The sequence below is a fragment of the Hibiscus syriacus genome, unplaced genomic scaffold (genome assembly GCF_006381635.1).
Source record: "Hibiscus syriacus cultivar Baekdansim isolate YM2019G1 unplaced genomic scaffold, ASM638163v2 tig00111085_pilon, whole genome shotgun sequence".
NCBI classification, from domain to species: Eukaryota; Viridiplantae; Streptophyta; class Magnoliopsida; order Malvales; family Malvaceae; genus Hibiscus; species Hibiscus syriacus.
The window spans coordinates 116,885-144,511 of NW_024062976.1; the positions used below are offsets into that span (position 1 = coordinate 116,885).

Below are 27,627 nucleotides of genomic sequence, written 5' to 3' on the forward strand. Positions count from 1 at the left end.
CCTAATCTTTCAATTTTTTCAAAATCATACCTAAAGTTTAGTTCTTGTTTCATTTTAGTATCCGTTCAAAATTTGACAATAAGTTTTGAAAAACAAGAAAGTTTGTGTACTAAAACGGACCAAAACATATAGTTTTGATACTAAACGCATGAAGTTTTTAATGACGGGTGCTAAAATGAAATAAAAATTAAACGTTAGGTATGATTTTAGAAACATGAAAGTTTATGTACTAAAATGGACCAAAACGGATAGTTTAGATACTAAATGCGTAATTGACCCTATTTTTTCTACTTGTTTCGGAAGTGGAAATAGAACAAATGGAGAGGCATATGGGGAGTTTTGTCATGTAAAAGCAGTACAAAAATGGAGGCAATAGAAGCCAAAGGTTGATGACAGTAAAGCCCAAAATTTACCTTCCCCATAAGCCGATATGTGATCAATACTTATGCATGCAATTTCTCTGAACCCCACCTTCTCTGCTAAGCTAAGGCCGACCCCTCCATGCACATTTCTCAGATCCCTTCACGTTCCTCCTATAATACTTTTACAAATTTGAATTAACCGAATATCAATACATACGAATACATACACTACCTACGTAAAATATGTACATTACATAACAATACATACGTACATACAGATATATACATTACGAATGTAAAATATTTGGGCAGACAACTACGAGAATCCCGCAACCAACGGTGCAATGAGATTGGACATCCGGGTTTTGACGAAAATAACAATACATGAGATTGGACCCACAATCCACGTGCACACCTGCCACCCATGTCGTCTCCTTTACAGTCCAATATTATATTTAAATAAAACAATTAAATCTCCTACATAATTATATATACCAGTATTGTATTGACGCATTGCATGGGGGCCTCCCTTGAAAGAGTAAAGCAAGGGTAATCAACTGGCAGTGAACATGCTTTCTCATTTTTATATTCTTTTCTCGTCTTGGTCGTTTCTTTTCGGTGATGGTGCTTTTAGAGGAATGGCTTCCTGCACTCTCTCTCACTGATCTCAGTGTTTAGTTTACAGCTAAATGAAAACGTATTGGACATGGCCATGGGAGTTGTCAAGCAGCTGAAAAATCAGTGGGTAGGGGTCTATACATTCACTTGGCATTTGCATAACGGTAGCACTTAGCAGACAAATTTAACTGTTTCTGCTGCATCACCACCACTCCTCCATCAGTGTGTTTCAGCTGCTGTACATCCCTACTGCTTTGCCCTATATATATTAGTATGATTCTACCTATGAAACCCTCAACTGCCTTTATGATCTCTTTATATATAAAAAGACCTTTGAGATTTGAGGGCAAAAAAAGATTGATTATCGGCATGGAATCTGGTTTTTTGGGATGTGACCCAACACCTTTCAAACAACCAACTGTAGTAACAGAAAATTCCAACCCTAGCCCACGTTACCTTTTATTTTTGGGTAAATTGAACGTCTTGCAACTGAAGTTTACTATCTCTCTTATTTTACTTAATGTTCTTTCAATTTTCTCAATATACTCACTAAACTTTATAGATTATTTTTTCACTCCGTCCTTAAATAATTAAGGCAAAAAGGCATCATAGGTCCCTACATTTTTGAAAAAAAAAACTAATGTGATCATCATATTATTTTTCTCTCAATATAATCATTCAACTCATAGAACAAACTCAATGTGGTCATTCGACCAGCGTTTTTCATCGTTGACCGTTACCATACTGGCATGCCAGTTCACGGTGTTGAATTGATGGTCCACGGTGCTGATGTGGCAGTACCTATCATGTTTGAGGTACTAATTTAGCTAATCTATCATTTCATCCACCACATTAATTTGTCACAATTGATCGCCATGTCAGTACCGTGGACTGTCGCGTCAACACTGTGAACTGCGACATCATCACTATAACAATCAAATGATGAAAAAAATTTGTCAAAGAGTCACATTGAGTTTGTTTTCTGGGTTAGAGAGTCACATTTAGTTTTTTCTTCAAAAGTAAAGGGACCTCTGATGCATCTTTTCCAATAATTAACGACGTTTATGACACGACAACCTAAATCAAAACGACATCATTTTTATTAAAAAAAGGTCATGTCATAACACCATAATTATTTATCGGCATAGAGAAAAAAATTAAATCTATAAAATTTATTGAGTAAATTGAAAGTACAATGAGCGAAATAGAAAGAGAATAAAGTTCAGTTGCCAAATGTGTAATTTACCCTTTTCTTCATTACGATTGTTTCTGCAGTAAAACGTATCGATATGTGGGTGCATGGAAGATGGCACGTAGTAGTAGGTAAAAGCACTGATAGCAACTAGAGTGGTTTCAGAAAACAGTTGCGCTTTGGTGAAATTGTTGCGCGTAGCAGGTGCTAAACAGTGAGCTACTAGTGAGAGTGAGGACCACCCGCGGTAGCTAATTATGATTAGTACACCAAATAAGTATGCGCGTCTCAAGTTTGGCTGAATTTCAAACTTCAGACTTAGTGGTCAACACTGTAAAATATTGAATGTTCTTTTATGATATGAACCCAATTTATTGGGCCAAATACATAATCAAGCTAAACGTAATGGGCCGAAACTTCTCAAGCCCTGTGATCTAAGTCTTGCATATGAAATATATTATCCAAGTTCGGTCGTGTATTATACTCACCCTAGACTATTCAATAATAATAATAAGTTTGAGTCTCCCGTAATAGCTTTAATTTATATTGACTTTGTTATTGAAATGAATTTTTTTTATTACTTATAATGATTAAACGTGTAAATAATTATTGTTTTTATTGAAACTAAATTATATAATATAATATTTTTAATTATATATGTGTTCTTATATTTCCCACAATCTCTAGAAACCCACCAACGTAATCATCACTTGAAAGACGTACCAAGAATAATTCAATTATCCAACATCGAAAGGAAAAAAAGGGACATATAATTGCATTATTGTTGATAAGAGATGACGACTCTTGTATTTTCTCGAAATGATTGTATGTGATATGTATTATTAGATGTCACCTTCACCCATCTATCACATGTGGAGATATGGCTAACAATTATTGGTTTTGTTGTTTTTGTTTTAACAAGCAACGAATATATATATATATATATATTAGTTTTACACATTTATAAGACCATTGAATGAGAAAAATTAAAGATTGAGATTAACAATAGAAAATGATAAGATATTCACTGAAAAAACAAAAGATTAATCTTAGTATTTGAATTTCCTCAAATCGACGATCTTAAAAAGGTGTAAAATTAAAATAATTTTACAATTATATATATATATACAGACGTTTGTTATTATGTTAGAAAGTGCGAACTTTTAAAATTTAAAAAAAATGTTAAACTTATAAAATTCTAAAAACAAAAATAAATTATCAATAAAACTAAATAAATTTTTTAAAATAATACTAATTTAAAACTTTGAGGAAAACGAGCGATCAAAACCTCAACTTTGATGCATCCTATATATATATCCACCTAACACAATTATTGGTTTTATTACACCAACTAATGATTAATGTCTTGTTGTATAAATAAATATTTATTGATACGAGCTATATGCATATGAAGTTCACGTGAGAATGTGTAAATTTACTAGTTTCTAATAGATATTATATTATATTTACATAATTAATAGTAATATATGATATAACTACTAATTAGTTGGTCTAATTGGATGAGATACTATATCCCTTTAAATAAAATTAGGGATTCGAATCCTAACGATTGCGATCCGGATTAGTCGAGCACATTAGATCGGATACCGGTTGTTATACCAAAAAAATAGTAATATATGATATTGTAATGTACGTTTAGTTGAATTTGTTTAAAGTTTTAATAAAAGAATATATAGAAACTATACAATATTCAGCTAAGATGGTATAAATATTTTTTTTAAAAATAAAATAAAAGCAAAGAAAGCAAATTTTGTGTAAAAAGACCGGTGAAGAATTTATATAAATAAATTTTTACAATGCCACTGATGTATGCAAAAAATACATAAACCCTAAACTAAAAATCAACCAACAGACTTCATGCACCCCTTTGAATCGCCAAAGGCATGCAGACAACACCAAACCAACGTCACAAATCAACTAATAAATGGTAAATTCCTTGTTTCTTTTTCCTCTTTGTGCTCAATAAACTTCGTCAGAAAATCATACTATTATCGATCCCGAATCTCATGTCGTTCGCGATAGAAGCCACACCATGAACATGAGGATCATGATGATAATCACCCAAGCTGTTTTCATCCATGTTCATATCCCACAAGAACTCGTAATCAGCGTCGAATTTCGAGCCGATTTCATTGATGCATCGATTGTTGTCGTCGTCGTCGTTGCTGTTGTTTTTTTCGTGACAGGAATTATATTGAAGCAGGTTCAGCAAGCTTTGGCCATGGCCTTGAAGGGGTGGTTTGGTGGGTAAATACCCACAAGCATAGTGGTATGATCGGTTAAATAAGGGGCATGAATTGAGGGCTCCAACATCATTTGGGAGCTCAGCCTGGTGCTGTTCTCTCCTCCTTTGCTCTTGTGGAACACTCTACATAGAACCCAGTCCTCCTGTCGTAATAAAAATAAAATTGAATAAGTCAGATAAATCGAGAAAGGTGTCTGGTGCAGTCGTATCTATGAAATTTATAATTTCATACCATTAAAGTTTTAAATCAAGAACCCAATCATGCCTCTCTTTAATCATATTCACATGATAATTAAGCACTTGATTACGATAACAAATGAAAATGGAACGAATAATAAGTGGACAACTTGCATAGATTATTCCCACCATGCTTTTTCCTTAAGTTTACTTAGAGAAAACACCCTTATTTCTATTTCTCAAATTCACATACACATTGGCTGCAACATGTCAACCTCTCTCTACCCTAAATTTCAATCTCTCACTCCAAAAGTCATTTTCAAACAACATATATATGAACATACATGTGATATGAGTATATAGTTGAAAAGAAAGAGAGGAGAAAATGTGACCTTGGGGGGCATATGTGGGGACTCAAGCCGAAACTCATGCATGATCCAATCCGTTTTAATTCCGTTCGGAGCTCGGTTCCGGTAGAACACCAAAGTTTTTCTCATCCCTACAATCTCTAGGGTTCTCGGGTTGATCACCGTTCGATCCTTCCCTGTCGCTTTCCAATAACCGGATGTGGTTGCCCGGTTCGTACGGAATCCGGTGGCGTACTTTCGGTCTCGGAAATTAAAGAAGTACCACTCAGTTGCGTTCAACTTTGCCGTCTCTTTAGTTTCATTCATGTCGCCATGCACACACAAAACATAGAGCTAATTTAATTCACTTTTCATTTCAACTTTACCCCCATACTCAAAAAGTGATGAAAAGGAAGAAAATCTCAAAGCAGCTGATCGGAGAAGATGAAAATTAAAAAAAATATATATAAGAGAGACCTACCAGGAAGCTGCCATGGCTCGCATGTATGCAAATCAATCTCCAACAAAGTACCCTTCAACACATCCTCGTTGGCTATCTTCTTGTAGAGATAATGGCAGACCAATTCCTCATCGCTGGGATAGAACCTAAACCCAGGAGGCAGTGTTGCCCCAATGTCCCTTAGCCCCATATTTATGTTGCCAAGAAGCAAAAGGAAAAGGAAAAAAGTTGACGGATTCCTTTGAGACCTTGCTATGGAGAGGTTTAGTGAGAAAATTATTGAATAAATTTAGGGTAAGAGATGGAATCAAAATGAACTAAAAGAATAATATTTAAATATATAGCTAGTTTATGATCATGACAAATCAAGTGCCTTCGCCATTTAGAATATCTTAGCAATATTCTAGTATATATATATATATATAGGGACCAGCCATGCTTCATGCTTGTATAGCTAGTTAGTTAAATTGGGAAGTTTCAAGAAACACCAAAGTTACAAGAAAGCTTAATTTATTTGTTGCGGAATGGGGATATTAGCAATATTAATTATAATTATATATGGACAAGACCTAAAATTAATGAGTTAATTGCTTCGTAGGTTCCCAACTATGATTTTTATTTCAATTAGTCCATAAACTTTTACACATTTCAATTTTATTATCAAACTATGACTCTCATTCTAAATTAGTCATTAACTTTTGAACATTTCAATTTCATCCCCAAACTATGAATTTCATTCTAAATTGATCACTAAACTTTTAGATCTTCCAATTTTATCCCCAAATTCATCCAAATATGTAATCCATTTCAACAATAGTTTAATCTAAATTTTATTTTTTTCAACCATATAATAGTATAACTGACCTAATGATTTTATTAACGAGAGATGTGATTAGTATATACATATAATTTATCATAAAATTGAAATATTCAAAAAAAAGTTTAGGGATCGATTTAGAATGAAGATCGCGGTTTGGGGATGAAAATGAAATATTCAAAAGTTTGAGTACTAATTTAAATGATAGTCATAGGTTAAGGATGAAATTGTAATGTTTAAAAGTTTAGGGACCAATTTGAAATTAGGGTCATAGATTGGGGACATGTGATGCAATTAACACAAAAATAATTAGTAGTGGAAAGTTCCAAACCATTCCTTTTTATCTCTGATTCTCAAACGGATTAATATTTATGTAGAATAATAAATACCCGATCTATAAATACTATTGGATGTATATACAAGCTAAGGTCATTATAATTTGGATGTAGAAATCCCTTCAATTAGGGATGGTAAAAAAATCGAATCGTCGGGAAAATCGAAAACCAAATTAAACGGGTCGAGTTCGGAGATGATAAACAGGGACGGGACGGGGAGAAAAAACCAAATGTTTTAAATGGGGATGAGGACAGGGACTGGCTTGGTAATCCCCACCCCGATTACCCGAATACCCAACCCGATAAATATTAAAAATAATTATATATATATATATAATATTAATAAATTTAATTTAAATTAAAAATATATTTAATATTTATATATTTAATTTAAATATATATACCCGGTCGATACCGTTTAAATAATTATTTATGCTAAACGGAAATATCCGTTTCCCCGCGATTTTCCGATTACCCGATGGGGATCCCCGTTTAAATTCCCACCGTTTTTAAGCGAGGACGAGTATGGGCTTTTTAAACGGAGATGGGGAACCAATCCCCAGCCCGAAACCGCCCCGTTGTCATGCCTACCTTCAAGGGGCTATAATAATAATGGATAAAAAAATAAGGGCATATGAGTTTTTTTTTCATATTTTGAGAACAATAATTATTTTTCATATAATTTTCAGTACAACACATATGCTATTTAAACTCTTCAAAAAAACAAATTAAATTTAATGGGTCAATTAAAAATTATAATTACTTAATGGATTAATTACATCAAGGGCCCCCATATCATCCTACATCTATAGAAAGGGATAAAAAAATAACCTTATGTCCCCGACCACGTGAACCAACAGATTGCTCTTAGCAATAACAAGACAACTCAAGGGAATAAATAAATAAATTTAATAGCTGGAATAATATTAATAAAATAAAAACGGATATTGTTATTATTAGCAACTAATAATTATCGACTTCCCATCTGTTCAATTCTAGATCACATAAAAGAAAACAATCAGTGGGTCTGACGAATTGTCTTTGATCTGGGCCCCACTAGTGGCGAACGACATGGGGCTCATCTTTCATGAATGTTTATAAATTTATTATTTTTTAGATAAAATGTTTATAAATTATTGACATTGTTTAATTATATAAAAGCGCATAAATTAACTAATCTGTGAATAAATTATTTTTATAAAACCATTTCAAATCATACAAAATGTAAATATATTTTTAGTTTTATAGGTGTGACACCCTAATACAATTCGACACAAAGTCGACCGATTTGAATGTTACATTGTACTACCAGAGTGACTAACCTAAAAAAATTCTTTAAATACCTTTGCAAATCATAAAATTAAAACCATTTGAAATAAAGTAAATCAAACATAAATAAATAGTGTTTACATCAAGGAGCTTCCAGAATAAGTATACCAATATAGTACAGTCGAGTATTTAAAACATAGATACGACTCAAGTACAATAAGGTATATGAATAATACATATCTTTTAATAAATGATCCTCAACACGTACTTTGCTGCTCGAGCTATCTTGAACGTCCACTGCGCACTAGGCTCTTCGAATGTTCCTTCTAAAGACCTGTGCACGAAAACAAATTCTGAACACTGAGCTCACTACCCAGTGCCACACTAACAACTAAATCATACTAAAAGTGTTCATTAAATGCTCATGCTATCAACTGAAATAAGAAAAATGAGTATACTCGTATATTTCACACTACTCTAGGGTAGACATCATGGTGTGGTTGGAGGGTTACACATCTCAGAACACACACCCATCTATTCTACCTAGGGTGAGGTCTGAAATCTCTACATCAGACATAACACCCAACTAACCCACCCCTCGTGGGTGTTCGGTCCTCGCACCTTAATTAGTCTCAAAGTGCCTCGTGCAATTGCCTAAAGATATCTGGACATTCTATACTCCAAAGCTATCATCTTCTACTAGAGCAACTCGAGTGTCTTGGCCATTTCTCGAGTATCAACCAAGGTTAGTTTTATGACATCCTAATTGATATTTTTTACAGTTGTAATTACTTATTATCGATATTTCTCACTTGTAGGTTTATTTGAAGGTGTTTTAGTATTTTTAGGTCCCTCAATATTACTTATAAGTCACTTGGCCTTATTGCCTAAAAATGTATGATGAGATCGATACTCACCCTTGGGTACTGATACTATAGAGTTATAATAAATTGAGAATAGTAGGTAGTAACGATACTATTGGACCAGTATTGATACTCCCGAGCTAGAGTATCGTTACTATCCAGGGTATCGGTACCAAAATTTATTTCGATGTTTTAAAAAATACATCGGTATCAATACTCTTATTGAGATTGTCGATACTCTACCCTTAGTATCGATACTCTCATGAGTACCAATACCAAAATGGTAAACTGGAATTCGCTAAGTTTATTCGATATCAATACTACCCTGGGAGTATCGAAACCAAACCCTTAGTATCGATACTCTTTAGAGAAGTATCAATATTATTCTTCCTAATCTTCTAACTTTTAAGTTGTTTGATGAACATTACCTTTAACACCCCAAACCGTAACTCGGATACAAATCTGAAGTGTTACATTGCTTTTCAAAACATTTATTCTTACAAAATAACTAAAATTCCAATTCACATTGAAAACAAAACTGAATAATTTACATTAATTACAATAATACGATTTTACAAAACCAATCAAAGCATATCTTATTCAAATCTTTACTTATATACCAATTACATTCTTTATAACAAAATACATATGATTCAAATTTTTTCTGATCTGATCTTTGGAAAGGAGAAGATGACCTGACATGTCTATCTTTACTCATTTTTCTTCTCGGAACCTACGTGTGAAACATTCACACGCTAAGTCGTTGACTTAGTGAGACATATAAACGAATAATGGAAACTTGAAGACTTAACAATAAAAGAACATTTCATATCATCACATCATACAAAATCATATAATATTACATATAACAACATGCATACATACACCTATATCATCATCATATTCTTATAATTATTATTAATCTTATACTTATCATTTATACAAATCATATAATACATTTCACAAAGAAACACACATAACATCACACAAGGTTTATTTATGTTATCTCATTATTAGCCCATGTACACTTGTGAGAACAAAAGATATGTGAGCACATAGAGGTTGTGCACATAATCTGTCACCACAGCTTGTATAAGTTCCTACTAGGGGCATATAAAATTGTCTCGAAAGACCACGTAGAAATGTCCCGAAGAACCACATATATGTCCCGAAGGACCATATAGAACCCTCGACTCTTGGCATTCCAACTATATCATTGCTCTCATATCACATACTATGTGCTTATAATTTATACATTTCATATAGTTGATTTCTCATAGACATATATCCACATGTTCACATAGTCATATAGTTCATCATATATACATGAAATCACATAGTTTATTATCTCGTAGCTCATGTCATATTCTCATATGGTCTTGTAGATCATTGTCATTTACTAATATCACATTTTCACGTAGTCACATAGACAATATCACATAAACATTTAAATCACATAGTTCATATTTTATAGCTTATATCTTGTTCTTATATATTCTCATAAACATATAAACACATAGATCATCATTCCATAATTTATATTACATGTTCATATAATCATTTATATATGTACCACATAACTTATATTTTGTTCTCGTATGTTCACATAAATCACGTGACATATGTCATAACATATAAACATATATCACTTATATCTCATCATTTATATACTAGTTTAATCTATTTACTTAGTTCAATTTCACATTGTTCCTATAACCTTCTCCTATGGCTTATAGATCTTTACCATATAACCCATATATCATAGTTTCATTTAAGTACATGAATCTTCCCCATATAGTTTATCTTACATGATCGTATCATCATTTACGTACATGTCTCCTAATTGATATACTATTCTCATATTATCATATAGGTCAATACTACTTATCTTATCTCACTTCTCATTTAATCATATAATTCCATTATACTAGTTCACATATATTTATCACACAATCATGTACTTGCCTAGCTCATGTTCATATTGTTTATATCACATTTTCACATACTTACCAAGATCATATCACATATATCAATGTCATTGAACTTATTTCACTGTCTCGTGTTATTATATAGGCATATAATCTCATATGGTCACTTAGATCATCACATATACCTTTGCTTATATATCTCATGTCATTTCTCATATAATCACATATGTCCTGTGTAATAACATATTTCAAAGATGGATATAAGTATTATATCATATAGCTTATGTTTTATTTTCTTAAATTCACATAGATCACATAACATATAATGCATACAAGGCATATTCACATAGTACAATCATGATCATTATTCTACTCATACCATCATATATTTAAAATGTCGAAGATATACTTATCGCAAGTCTAATTTCCATCAAATAATATTTTATCCTAGTATGCACTCACCTTAGCCTCACTAGTCCAAACAATAAACTTATCTCTTCATGATCGATCGTATCTCGTTGACTCATCTGGTACTTGTTTCCGTTTGATAACTACATAATTCATATAATCGATATAAATATCGGAATTCGAATTACTCTAAAAGATTTTACTAATGTAAACTAATCAAAACACTAATTTCTAAATTTCCATTTGAGTAGTATCGGTACTACAAGTACAGTACCGATACTTCTATGCTTATGGTATCGATACCATCCCACGGTATCGATACCTATTCTGGGTTCTAGAATTCATTCTAAAATGGTACTGATACTAATACATTGGTATTGAAACCCATGGTACCGATACTACCACTTCAGTATCGATACATCATGAAGAATTCAATATTTGCCTTATGGTATCGATATTGTTCATGCAGTATCGATATCTACCCAATATTTTCACGTATTATTACTTTGTAGTATCAGTACTACTTATCCAATACCGATACAACCAGCCCAGAATATACTTTACCACCCGAAAATTATCAACACTTCATATAAACTTCACTTATAGAACTCATTTCATACTATCAAACTCAACTATATTCACTTTAATCATCTTTTATCATTCTAACACCTCATCATCTTCAATGTCTCATCATAATTTTTTAAACTAAGAATCTTACTAGATTTTCAATATGATCCAAATCCCTTTTTAACACTTTAGATTTCTTATTTCAGCTTATGACAAGTCAAATTCAATTTTAAAATCCATTTACTTCTTCTTTTTAACAATTCACTCAAAAACTTCTTATATTCAATCTCTCATAACATATTCATTTTTGAGTTTTAATCCACCTTAAACTTTCCTTAAGCTTATGTATCACCCATAGACAAAAACCCAAACTTAAAATCAAGAAATACCAACTTACCAAGAACTCACCTTTGAAATGAAGCTCACGGGAATAGAAGAAGAAAATAACTCTCCAGATTTTTCTTTTTCCCTTCTCTACATGCTTAAATACCTTATAAATGAAAGATAAAAATCTTTCCATTGAAAAAACCAATTTACCCTTATTTCATTCAATATTTACTAAACAATCATTCACAAAACATTCCCCATAAATCCCTAAACTTATTAAATTTTTTTGAATCTGACCATAAATTTTCAAAACCTACATTTTAGTCACTAGTCCTATTTTTGGGATGTTACAGTACCGATATTATTCTTTTAGTACCAATACTCGTACCCAAAAATGCCTTATTTTGGCACGAATTTGACTCCCCAAACCACACCAAAGGCCATGTTGAGGTTTCCCAAACATTGTTAAGTCTTAGGTATGTAAGAGAGGGTAATAATATGTCTTTAACATGCTAAAAACACCAAATTACTTGTATCTACCATGAATGCTAATATATGTTTTTCAACTCAAGACTCCTAAGCTAGGTGCATTCCAATGACCACAAATGGTATGAAAGAGTTATGAAAGTGCTCTCAAATAAACCAAGGGTCAACTTCTCCTTCCATCTAGCCTTGAAGTTTTCTCTCACCTCTTTCACTAATCAATGACAAGTTTAATGAGTTATTGGCTCATCTATGAGCTTGGATTGAAGTTAATGACACTTCATAACACTTAAATCCACTTAAAATGAGCTGAAATCATTTGGTTTCTTAAACCTACACTAAAACCCATTTTTTAACTACCATATCTCAAAATCTATGTTTGGGGGCTTGAATTGAAGCTCTAGTGATGGACATGAAAACTTTTACCTTTACAAATCCGAACAAGGCTTGGAGAACTACAAAGTTTTAATCTCTACTTAGTTTTTATGTAGTGGAAAAGAAGATGGAGGAGAGAGAATGAGACAAAGTGGTGGAGATAAAGAGGATAACTTTTAGCCTCTTACATCACCCCCTCATTAAAAGGATTTTAGCTTTTGTTTTGAAAGATGGGGAATTTGCTCTTTTTTTATAACATAAGACTAAGAATAGTTCAAACTACACTATTCACCATCTGCATCATTTTGTAGAAATCCAATATATTATTTGATGGAACTATATTTTACACACTCCAATTGATTTCTTCCCGCAATTGATGCCATGTAGTTTACCGCTCGATTACATTGTCTTGATTCATATTGCACTCTAACTTATCATTCTCGTTTCATCATTTCATCAAGACGTTGTAGAAGAGTAATCCAGGCAAGGCTCGGGTAAGTATGTTGCACCATCGTGACAACCTCTAAATTATCCAATGACAGTATGTCATGCCTCATACCCAAATCCCATACATACTAGAGACTTAGATACATCCCCCAATGTTTTCTCTCAAAGACTGAACAATGACCAAGAAACTTGGAGAATCTAATCTGCCATTCCCCACTATAATTTTGTATTGTCCCACCACAAGCAGCTAAACCATCATTCTTATGGCGAGCCCATCAATATGGGTCCTAACATAAGCACAATTCATACTCCAAATGGGTCTAGCTCTCCTAAAAGGTTTTTGGGCTCATCTAAACTATCTTGGGTCAACCCGAAATTTTTAACCTGGAATTTGGGGTGTTATAATAGGGGTAGAACTATAAATTTAACCTTATGCTTATGATTTTCAATAAATTAGTCATTACTATTTGAAGGTTAATATCATATATATTATAAATCAATTAAAAGTAATAATTATATTGGGATTTGCAGAAGCTCGAATTGGCAACCGAAAAAGTTTACCAATAGGGGTTGAATTGGTTTTTGTGTTTAGGGAGTAAGGAGATTAAAAAGATAGACAAATTGCACAACGATTTATAGTGTTTCAACTTCTCAACTAATTCTACCTCCACTACCTTAGCTCCTCACCAAGGATTTTCTAAAAAATTCACTAATTTGTTGTTTCTTTTTTACAGGATCAATAGATAACATTTACACTCCCTAGTTTTTCACTTGACTAAACTAGAACCAATCTTTTTACACAAAGGAAAAGAAATGTAAACAAAGAAAACCTCTAAAAATGAAGGTGTTTACAAAATTTAGCTCACAAGAACAAAATATTTACAAAAGAAAGTAAAATAGGAATGAAAAAATATTCTCTTGTGTTTGAATGCTTGGATAGGTGTTCTAACCCCTCTTCAAGCGTCTTGAACTTGTATTTATATGTTGGAATGAAGTTGTGGACGTTTCTAGCCGTTGGGGATGATTTCTAGTAGTTTGGGGATGAAATCTCTAGAAAATAAAACTGCCAAGTACAGAGGGTATCGGTATTCCTAAAGGGAGTATCGGTACTACCTTTGTTATTTTTAAATCAACTAGTCGTTACTAGCCATTAGGGCCTGATGGTATTGATATTATGCCTATGGTATCGATACTACTATTTAAAGTAGTATCGGTACCCCTTTGGGTATCAGTACCATTTTTTCATTATGGAATTGAGTAATGCTGATAGTATCAATACTACCTAGTGGTATCTATACTTCCCTTATCTTTGGTATCAGTACCATATGAATAATACCGGTAATGTTCATGAGGTATCGATAATGTAAGAACAATATCAGTACTGCTTGTCCAGAAAATTATTTTGTTCTCAATTCTAAGTTAGATGGACTTTGTATTATTTTTGAAAACTTTGAATAAATTCAATTCAAATCCAAAAAAAAACATTTTGCTTAATTGTTATGTCAAAATATAGTTTAACAAATTAAAATATCTAAATTAAAATATTATATAAATCTTAGAAAACAATACGTTTATCTTAAAGTATTTAAAATTCACACTACCTCTTATTATTATCTTAAACAAAATGAGGACAAAAAAGATGTTTTGTTTGTGATAACATGTGCTATGTTATAACGATAATAATAGAGGGGGAACAGCTTATATGTAGTAAATGATGAGTGGATTGGGTTCACCAACACTTATGTTCCATGCAATTTATAATTATAAAGGGAAAATACACAAATGGTCCTACGATCATATAATATTATTTTATTGAATATTTTAATTATTAAAAGTTATTAAATGATAATAAATATATGATACTGCTTTATTCAGTCTTTTAACTATTAAAAATTACTAAATGATCATGGCTACAGGGAGTTGCTTTGTTAAGTCTATTAACTATTAAAAGGTACAAATTTAACAACAATATGAGTTGTACGTTAATCTATTGACTGAGATATGATAAAATATGATCCCATAATCTCAAACGACTATTATATTGTAGTCAACATGTAAACATCCAGCTCAGACGATCATTAATATTATAATGGAAAATAATGATTTTGGAACATAATAAATAGTCAAGTGATCATTTTGTAATTTTTAATAGTCGAAGAAACTAACAAAATAACTTTCTATAATCAAAGGACAATTTTATAACTTTTATTGATCAAGGGACTCAATAAAATAATATCTTATATTCAAGGGACTATTTGTGTACTTTACCATATTGATAAAAGGTGTCATATTATTGTTCGGTATTTGATAAGTCGGATAAGACAACATATATATATATATATATATATTCGACACTTCAGCATAAAAAGTGGACATTTTACCGCAAAAATGGAAACATTGCTCGTGATCTCGGCAATCCGTGAAGGAGAAGAAGTTTGGTCCAAGTCTGTGTACCACACCCGTTAACGTCAAATATTTTTCATTCATAAGATTTGAGCATATACATTCTTCAAGCAAGCTATACATCTATAATTACTCTAATAATAATAAATAGCAATAATTTTATGCGAATACTATTGTTAATTATTTCTTTTAAAGACTTTTATAGGCTAACTTTACGGTCCACATCAATAGGTACACGTCATAAGGGTGGATGCCATATAGATTATTCTAAAAGGAAATCATGGAGAGGAAAGAACCCTAGCAATTAAAAAATAATTATTTGAAATGCTTCTAAAAGAAGATAATAATTATTGTTAATCCCTAGGATTTAGGGTTTTTTTTCCAAAGACGAAACCCTAGATTTAAAATAGACATTGTAAAACAGAAGTATAATCAAATTTCATCTTTTACGGCGGGTCTCCGACAGAAGATCGACCAGTATATCAGAAAGGGTATGACTAACTGAAACGCCGTTACCACCATCCCGCATAACCTGTTCCCCTGCCCTGAGCATTTCTTAATGATTTCCACTTGCATAACATCCCATTTTCATTATTCACGTACGTACCGTCTCGTGCATGGCCGATGTAAGATGGTCGTTCCCTTCATGCAACCCACTCATTGCTTTCTCTTTAGAGTTTTGCATGAGCAACAGACCAACTAAAACTGATTCATTCTTATCTTGAGCTTTTGCACCCTTCTTCGAGTGAGAAGGAGCTGTTTGCACTTCCAATTATCAAAGAATCCTTAGGATAAGTGGAGTGTCAACTGAGTCATCCACACGTGTCGGAACCCCAGGTTGAGTGTCAACCTGAGTTTGAGTCATCTGCACATGTGTCGGAACCCCAGGTGGGTTTATCAAATGTACATGCGCCACTTGTTTTTTTTATTATTAACAACCGTTTGGCGTCGTCTTAGTCATCACATGCGCCCTGTAATAATTTTAATAATATTGTATTAAATTCTTTAATTTTATTTGGTCTATTATGAATGTATATAATTTTATGCATATTTATGCGCAACACTCTTATATAATAAAATATTACTATTTAAATGATTACTTTTGTTGATCGTAATTTTACTAATAAGTGATTCAAATATTATTGTGATAATATTTATTTATTTTTAATACTTTTATAAACATATAAAGATGGCCATATAATCTCTCCCATTTTTTCTTTATAATTTGGATTATTTTTTATAGATCAAATCGACTTTTTTTATTTAGTTGACAACGACACCAATTTTAATACTGATCAATGATTATCGGTTGTTTTTTTTATTTTTTTATAAATAATTATATATTTATCACATGTTTGTCTTTGTCTTTTTGCATGTTTATCTCCTTCTTTTTGCAATTTTTGGTTTTTTGCCATTATTTTTGTTTATATTTTTTCTTCAAGGTTAGATTTGAGATCGCCACGACTGATTAAGATGACGCTTATTTGTTATCATGTTGATCTTCCGTGCTTTAGACCATCGGATTGATTTAGATACGCGTTTTGCGTTCGTTGATAGTTTTCTTTCGTCGCTTGACTCCTATTTACGTTTTTTCGGTGGTCTTTCAATAGCTTCATTTTATTTTGTGATTCGTTTGTCGATTAGTCAGATTTGTTCCTATCTTTATTTTATTTTGGTTCAGATTTTTAATATTTTCCTTCTTTGGTCCTTGTGATAACTAAACCGTTAGTTTTTGTGTCAATGATTATAATAAAATGTCTTAATTATAATTTAATTTACGTTTACAGTCATACTTATAAATCTTTATAGTAATTTTGAATATTTTTTAATTTTAATAAAACTAGCAAATTTCTATATATAAAAAATAGCCATATCATGGTGAAATGGCAGAAACATTTTTATATCAAATTTAGTCTCTGTTAATTAATAACAAGAAATTGTTATTACATGTTTTTGTTCCTAAGTGCAGTTCGTACCACTCATAAAACAATCATAAATGAGTTATTAATTAACATGGGAACAAAGTAGACACACCTCTTTTGTCAATATAGCTGGCCTATGGTAGAGTTGGAGGGATTTGGTTAAAATATTTTTATAAAAAAATATTTTACAATAATTATTATTATTTTTAAAAAATATGATTTTGATTTGGGTGATAGCTTGAAAATGCGGGAAATTGATATCTACAAGTATAAGCATCGTTGATTAAGCAGCCATGGATGTGATTGGTAGTCGGAATAGCAATCCCGACAATTGTATTCAATAAGCTATTAATAATCTTCCATTAATTGATTACCATTTTAGGTAATATACTGATTTTAAATTTAAAAAAAAAACTATCACTCAACCATAACTAGAACCAAGTAACGAAATCGAAAAAAATTAAAAAATTGATCTGAATTATATGATTTAATTTGGTTCAAGTTTTTCTAATTTACAGCTCGATTTCAGTTCGGTTTTAAAAAATAAATATACAATTTAATTCCGTTTCAACCTAATTAAAAAGTAAAAACAAAAATAAATATCTAAAATATATTTATTTTAAATTTATTATAAAAATTTTAAATAAATAAAATATTAAAACTAATAATATTTTCTTATAAATTTAAATCAATATATTTCCACCAGATTTAACTTTAAATTTATTTATTTTAAGTTGAGTTTTAAAAACGATGAACAGTAAAAAAAGTTGAACCGATCCGACCCGAATCGACCATTATGATTTTTATGTCATTCGATTTTGGTTTCTGTTTTAAAATCCATATAGTATGATTTATATTTTAGTGAAAACCAATTCGAACCTAACCAAATACACTAAAAATTTAGCTAACCCTTATTCCCATATGTAATGGGGTAAGGGGAGGTAGGATAGTAGGCTGCCCCCAACACCAGGTTGAGAGCAGCTTCCGTGGGAGACCTCTAAATTATGAAATGTCCTCCATAAAAATCGATTCCACGACTCCAAAATTAAGAGCCTTGTGCTCTACCAAATACTCATAACTATAAATAACTAAATTAATATAAAATTAATGAAGCAGGGTTCGGTGCAGTGATTGACGCGTATACTACCAGTGGTGACGTTGCATGCTTGATTTGGTGACAGCTGGAGAGATAATAATATGTACGATAAACGAATAATAATATGGAAAATGAATAAGAAGAATTAACAGCTAGGGTTTTTTTGTTTGGTTTTATTGCAGAGATGGCGTGTATAGAGAGAAGGGTTTTAGGGTTCGTGAGTGATTTAACTCGGTTAAGACGCCATCAATATTTTTAATTCGCTGAGCGCCGCAAATGTAAACAACATTGATTGAGAGGTACACCATTTTTGGAGCTTTGTTTTTTGACAAAGAATCCCATGCATGAGCATAACTATCGCATGAAGAGTTCTTGCTTTTCAAGCATAAGCAATCTGGATATTCTGGAGAAATTAACTTGGGGTTTACTGGATCTTGAAAACTATCCTTCACCTACATATATACATACATGACTCACTGAGTCATTGGCATCCGAGCTGTTGTTTTCACCGGCCCCCTAGCCTTAGAAACTAGTTTATAGCACCTGATTGGCATTTAGGCTGACATAATATTATTCTTAAATGACATATCATTAATATTTAAAAGATTCTGTTAAAATATATAAATATGTAGGGATAGTTTTAGAATCTGATACATAATTTAAGGATGTTATGGATAATTGATCCAATTATATGTACCCCTGAAGTTTAAGCTAAGAAAGATCATTAGTCTTCGATCTTCTTCTGTCAGCTCAACCTGTTTTTTCTTTTTCCTTTTTAAAAATGAAATTTAATTATAATTCTCATCGACTGTAATTTTGTAGTTGAAAGACAAAGGAAGACGCGTGTCCTTGTAATGCTTGGTTGTCGATAAACACTGACAAACAGTAACGATGTTCTTTATCACAAGCAAAACAATTATGTCAATCAATCTTAAGACATTCAATGTAAAAAGAAGCATCTGTGAAATTGGAGGGGCCATAGCTGTATAGCTTGATAACATCTGCAGCTCTTTGATTGCCCTTTGGATTTAACTCTAGGATCCATTAATCTAAACCATAACCCTAATTATTACCCAAAACTTGCCCATTTCTTACTTTCTTATCATCATTAATGTTTTGTTTTTGGCAGATAGCTTCATCGTCATATTCAATCAAGCTCGACTTCTTCTACTCAAGGGATTAATCCCAATCTCATTATTAGGTTGATCAATACGGTGTTCAAACAGTTAATTTAGTCATCGATCAAACTAAATTTTCGTTAATCGAATTAATTGAATATTTTTTAACCGTTAATCGAATCAATTTTTTTTAAAATATTAACCGAACCGAACAATTTGATTATTTCGGTCGGTTAACCGATTTTTTATATTTTTTAATCATATTAATTTGAATATAATAAATGTATTTTTTTATTTAGGTTAAAATTTACTTAGTTATTGATAATTTAATAAGTATAGTATAGTTAAAAAATATTTGGGTCTTAACTCTCAATAGGTTTGAGCTTAAAATAAGTATTTATTGTATATAATATATTTAATAATTAATAATTTCGGTTAATTCGGTTAATTAGTCGGTTAATTCAAATTAATTTAATAAGTATAGTATAGTTAAAAAATATTTGGGTCCTAACTCTTAATAGGTTTGAGCTTAAAATAAGTATTTATTGTATATAACATATTCTTTTAAAAGGGTCTCTATTTTAAAGAATATGTTCGGATCATATCGGATTTGATTTTTTTAGAGATTATGTTCGGATTGGATTTTTTTTAAATGCGAGCAAATGAAAAAAAATTCAGATGATATTCCAATTGTTCTATATATAATTTAGATGGTATGCCTTTAGTTTTGCAAGTAATGGTTTTGTGGTGGTTTTGGATTTTTGTGATATAGTTAAAGAATATTAATATATACTTTTTACAGGCTCTGTTGCTATGAAAAATAAATGAAGGGTTTTAATTGGATTCATCAGTTATCATCCACACTTGGTTGTTTTTAGGTTTTTTGCTCTTAAGGATAGAATTTAATGTGGTCTAAATTATTGATGAGTTCTTATGGTTTTAATTGACGAGTTTTTAAGTTTGAGATTAATAAAAAAATTCATCCTGATTTGAACTCGAACTTTAGTTGGAAACTCGTTAGATCCCGTCCAAACATAATTGTCAAAAAGAACCTTGAAAATATCTCAGGTTTGAGTTATTGTGTAGGCAGAAAATCTGCTCTGGAAGATTCACTCACCGAAATTAGGTGTGTGACCCGAGTCGATTCAAATTATTTAGGACAAAACCTTGGAACCGGAGAAAAAAAAGAAGGAACCTTGAAAAGATCAAACTACATAAAAGGATAATTAATTACTTACAAAGTATTTGAAATTGATATTTCGCACATAAAATACTTTTAAAAAATTCTACAACATACGTCATATTATCAAGATGTGTTCTTTAAAACATTAGATACGGTATTGACGCGTTTCCAACCTCCTGCTACTTTAACTCCGAGAATGAATGTTGCAAAGGAGTTGAAGGGTTTAGGAGCTCCAGAGTTTAAAGGTGAAGCCGAAGAAGGTCCTGTTGTTGCGGACATTTGGCTTAATGATATAAAAATTATGTTAGATGGTATCCACTGTTCTAATGTAGAGAAGTTAGATGGAGTGGTCTCTTTGCTTCATGGGCAAGCAAGAATCTGGTGGACAAACGTCACTCTGAGAATGACAAGTGATGAAGTGACCTGATCCTTGTTCTTAAAAGAGTTCAAACACAGATATATGGGAGACCAGTTTATCAGGCAAATAAAGCAAGAATTCTTGAACCTGAAGCAATTGGACCGCACTGTATATGAGTATGAGTGCGAATTTAATAAATTAAGTCGCTTTGCAGCAGAGTTAGTGCCTACAGAGAAAGATGCTTGCGAGTGGTTTTGTAACATCCCAAAATACGGGTTAGTGATTAAATTGTAAAGTTTCAGAATTTGGTGATTAAAGTAAGATGATTGAATAGTTCAATGATTTGTTCAAAAATATTTCCTAAAAGTTTTATAGTAATTATCCAAAGAATTAAAGGGCAAAATGGTCATTTAGCATGAAAGATATTTTTTCTCCAATAAAATGAATGAATCACGTGGGGGTGGGGGAAAGAGTTATTTGAAAACTCTTTCTTCTTCTCCCAACCGTGAAAGCTAGGCAAAGGTAAGAGTTTTCTGATTTGTTGATTATTTGTTAAATTAAAGGTTAGGTTTTGAGCATTAGATGATAACTAAGCTTAAGGAAAGCTTAAGTTGTCTTATAATCAAAAGATGAAGAAGTTACAATAGATTTAAGAAAACGAGTTTTTATATGAAATTATGGAAAGAGTTGATAAGTTGAATTTGAAGTTAAATTTGACTTGTCATCATGTTAATTAAGGAATATGAAGTGTTAGAATTGTATTTAGAACATATTGAAATTTGAGTATGATTCTTGAATTATATGAAGGATAGAATTTTGAGGTTATGGATGGTTTTCATGGATATAAGTTGGTTTAAGTAATGATAGTTGAGTATAATGACATGATAGGGGTTTAAAATAGAAGAATTGAGTGAAGAATTGATGATTTTCGGGCTTAAAATACAATTTCTGGGCATAGGGAACCGATACCCTATGAAGGGGAATCGATTCCCCTTCTTGAACGAAAAATTTCCAGTATGTTCAGGGGGTATCGATTCCCCCTAAAGGAAAAATGAAATTTCGTTCAATAATCTGGCTTAAGTTGTTAACATCAAGGTTAAGGTTTAGGCTTCTGATAGTTGTTTTGAAATGTTATATTTATGTAGATATTGAGTCTAAACAAGTTCTGGAATAATCAAAGGATTAGAATTGATTCAAATCAAACAAGGCTAAGGTGAGTGCAATTTTAATTGTACTTATATTATTGAACGAACATTGGCTTGCGATGAGCTAGTGACGGAGTTACTATGGTAAGAAGTGACTCCTAAAATGTTATTTGATTTGTGATGCATGCAAAACATTATATATGGATGTTTTATACATCACTGGGAAGTATTTTTTATAAGTATATTTCCATGTTTGAATGCATAATTCCATAAGCACAAGCATGTGATTTATATGGATATTATGTGTGCATGAGTACCTGAAAGTGGACATATGCGTCTTATGTTATTTTATGTGACATGATTGATGTGAACATATGAGAATAAAATATGAGATACGTGAAATTAATATATGTGAATACATTCATATGTGAGCAAGATATAGCATATGTGTTTACATGAACACATGAGAAATGATATAAGCTATATGATATGATCTACATGATTACATGCACATATAATACATGTGATATGATATGAACATATGTGAAATGGGTTATATGAAAGGGGATCTATGAGATCATACGAGAATGTTATACAATGATCTATGAGATCATACAAGAATGATACAAGTGATTTGAACAATAATAAATGATAATGCCCATGTTATGTGATATAAGAGCTAGTGGTATAGTTGGCATGCCAGGAGTCAAGGGTTACATATATCCTTTTAAGACATATGATACGTCCTACGGGACACAGATTATATCCTTCGGGATGACAGGTCTTTCGGGACACAGATGACATCCTTCGGGATGATAGGTCATTCGGGACACAATTTATACGAGTTGTGGTGACAGCATATGTGTGCACAACCTCAATGTACTCACATACCTCTATTCTGAATAATATACATGGGCAATACAATTGAAAGATAAATTAAAGTGAAAGTGATGCAAAAAAGATAAGTTGCATGTGTGCATGACATAGTTATATATATGTCATACGAAATATGTGCATGCATATTGAAATGTCATGATCGAATGGTAAGAATGCATACTCATGAATCTACTATTCTATGTTTATTTATTGCCTCACTAAGTCTATGACTTAGCGTGTAAGTGATTTACACGTAGGTACCAAGAAACGAGAAGAGCAAGAATAAAAGTGACAATGACAGTATTATTACTAGAAGATCAGATCAGAAGTAATCGACAAATTATGTATTTTGGTGTGTATAGAGTGTTGGCATGTAATAAGTCATTAATTACGAGTACTCTGATGGAGTTTGTATTTTGTGGTCATTTTTATGTAAATTAACGTATTTTGCTTTAAACAAAGTTTTAAATTTCTCTGTTTTCAAAAGAGTCAAAGTTTGAAAAGTCAATGTGACACCTCAGACTCGTATTCGGGTCGGGTACGGGTTGGGTGTTACATTTAATGGCATCAGAGCTAAGGTTTAGTCGATTCTCGGTATAAACCGGAGTCTAGAGCGTTTTATATGGTATACATGCCAACAAAATAGTGAAAACTTCTGATCTGATGGAATAGTAAGTGTACTATCTTGCTAATAGAATTAAAATACTATGTTATATTAGATATATGATCATAAGAGTTTCTAAAGTGAAATACAAGGTGATAGACCTGAAGGTAATAACATTCACCTGCCCTGGCCAAGCAGGGAGAAGAGCGAAAACCTCAGGGAATGCCTGTATAAGATTAGAGAGTGATTCATGATGTTGAATGATATTATGATGTGTTTTAATTTTATACTTCTATAATTCATAGAATTAATGTATTGAAAAGAGTTGAGAACACCTAAGTTTAAGGGTGAATTTGAGAAATGTTCCATTGTTATGGAAATTTGATTAAATGCTAGGAAGATAATATTAGAAAATTTTCATTTCTCCAAAGTGGGAGAAGTTAAATTGAGTAGTTTTATTACTACGTAGGTAAGCTAGAAGTATGGTGAATAAATGTCACCATAAGAATTTTAAAATATCAAGTGACATGGTTATCATTTGTAGAAGAATTTATGAATAAGTACATGAATGATCACTTTATAAAACAAATGAAGTTCAAATATATGAGATTAACAAAGAAGTTACACATGCATGTGTATGAGTATAAGTTTAATAAGTTAAACAGATTTATTGTTGTGTTGATTTTGATTAGGAAGGATAAGGAAGAACATGTGATTGGTTGTTTAGGGCTTGAGCCTTAAATTAAAAGAGTGTTACTAGTTTTGAAATTTTTCTCAATTCAAGAAATGATTAATCGCGTTAAAATTCTATAGAGAGCTAAGAATAAAAGGATTGGGAAAAAAAATTCAGATGATTAAGAGAATTAATGTTTAATAGAGTTAAGCACCAATAAAGAAAGATAGAGATTCTAGCTTTCAACTTCAAACCAGATATGAATTAGTTGTATTCTTCGCCATAGAATCAAATCAGATGAGAGTCAGACAGACTAAAGCAGTAGGGTCTGATATTTGAAGATTAAATAAGGAGTTAATTGATGACAAGTCAGAGTTAAAGACAACCTTTGTGAATTGGGTTAAAAGCTCTGTTAGAAGTTATGAAAATTGAAGCAAGAAAATTATTTTAAAGGGATATAAATGAGTTTAAGTATGTGTATGTGAGATAATGATTTGAATGTTCAAGAGAAGATATAGAGTAATAGAAAAGTTTGAGAATGAGTAAGTCGGCGAACAATTTATAAGATAAAGGAAGTTATAACATTTGATTTTAATCAGAGAAATAATATTGCGTGTGAGTAAAAGTCCAAGTTTGAAAAGTTGAGTAAGATATCATTGGAATATATATATATATATATATATATATAAAATAATTTGATTGAAAATATGGTATATGATTGAGTGGATAAGGGTTGTACCCTAGATTAAAAATTAAAGATTTCGTTTAAAAATTGAGGTGCTATTAAATAATGTTAAAGGATATCCACTATTATAAAGTGGAGAATTTAAATGAGATAATTTAGTTGCTATGCAGTTGAGTTAAAATATGGTAAATAAATGTTGTAATGTGAATAATGGAAGATTTATTGATGTGAATATTGTTTCGGAAAAAGTTTAAGAAATAGATATGTCAGTAATTATTGTATAAGATGGAAGATGTTGAAATGTTGAGAGTGAACAAATAAAATTTCATGATACATGAGAATGAATGTGGATTTGATAAGTTAAGTAAACTATTGTTGAGATAATTCTGATTGGAAGAAAATATAAAGTGAATTAATCAAGTATGATATGGATTTGAATATGGTTAGGTATTTGAATCCTATATATATATACATGATTAAGGCAATGAGAAAAGTATTTACAGGTTTTAAAAGACGCTTTGAGGAATAAAAATAATGCAATTATAAGAAATGATAAAGAATAAAGTTATGTGAAAATAATGTTAAATATTAAGATTATGAAAATGTGATAAATATTATTAATCAGATATAAGTACAAGTGTTATTATGATGTTTTTCATATAGATATGAAAAATGTAATGGAGTAAAAAAATGAATGAAATGATTTAGATTGCAAGGAGATTTTGATTTGTGAAGGAATAAAGAGATAAGTAAATTAAATGATAGGGTTTAAAGGTTTAAGAATGAAAAGGGTTATGATGAGGTGTAAAGTATAAGTTTGGTATAAAAGTAAGAATTTTTCAATTCTAAGTGGAAAGGATAAAGAGTTATGAATTTTGTATCAGAATTTCAGTAGAGCCTAAATTTGGAGGTTTATGAAGAAACTGATTAAGTTAGTATCCTTTATCAAATGAGGTAAATATTTCTTGGATAAGTATGTAAGGTTATATGAAAAGATTGTTGGATTTTGTAAATTGTATGTCTTAATTATATCTGATGAAGATTTAAGATTATCTCAAAGTTGTGGATATCTTTGAAAATGTCTTAGGAATTTAAATTAATTGTAGCATTGATATCTATGCATAGACAAATACTGAGTTTAACATATGATTGATACTTTAAAAAGGGTATGTATGATTGAGTTCAAAGAATCATAGGAAAATTATTCACCTTTAGTAGAATTTGTCTATAATAATAATTATCAATAGAGCATTAAGATGACTCTGTATGAAGTTTTATTTGGGAGAAAATGTCGGACATCATTAATTTGGTTCAAGTTAAAGGATCAGAATTTTAATTTCCAGGATTTATTGAAAGTGGTTGAGGATAAAGTAAAGATAATTTAAGATAATTTCAAGATGACATCTAATCGACAGAAGTATTAGGCAGACTTGAGGCAGAAATAAATTGAATTTTATGAAGACGATAAATTTTTCTTAAAGTATCGTATTAGAAAAAAAAATCAGGCAAAGGGGAGAGTATAATAGAGTTTAAAAGATCGGAAAAACAATGTCAGACTAAGTTAACCAAGTGTAACATGTATTGGTTTAAGGTTTTGTTTCTTAACCATGTAAATATAGTAAAAGAGATAAGGATTTATTTATATGTATGAAGGAAACTTGAGATATATTTGAATTATAGTATTCTCTCTAATCAAGTTGTTAAAGATAAGCATGTTACTTTTGAGATGATAAAAAGGGTATTGACATCAATTTCAAGATTGATATGAGTAAAATTTAGAAAGAAAGGTGTATAATAATTTGGATGAAGATGATATAAGAATAAATGTTTGGTTTATGTTGTAAGTCATTAGAGATTGATGAAAGAAATCAACGGACTCATGATGTTGAGTGATAAGGATTGAGATTACCGTATGGATGGAACCTTATTATTTCCATGATGAGCGACATTATATTTATACGAATTTATAAAGATTAAAAGGTGTAGAATCGAATGAGTGAAAAGATAGGAATGAATGTAATTCCTTGTTGATTGAAAATAAGTTTAGTAATTGCAGCCACGAAGGGAAAGTTAAAGACTTAAAGTCAGATAATGTTGTCATAGGAAGAGTTATTATTGAGTTTATTTAATGAGTAGTAGGTTCGCAAGTAAAGAAAGATATCAAAATAGTTTTTTTGTGACATTGTGTAAAAGAAATGCTGGAAACTATTAAGTTAGTTGAATAGAAATATTGAGATTTTGTATGGACGGATTGGATCAAAGAAGTTGAAGAAAAGTGAAAAAAAATTAAGATAGTGGATAGTTAACAGAAGTTCTATATATA

The 27,627-nt window shown here is 31.2% G+C and overlaps 1 pseudogene; it reads right to left on the reverse strand.

Moving 5' to 3' along the window:
- Positions 1–3,962: 3,962 nt before the first annotated feature.
- Positions 3,963–5,791, reverse strand: LOC120152109 (annotated as a pseudogene).
- Positions 5,792–27,627: the final 21,836 nt, after the last annotated feature.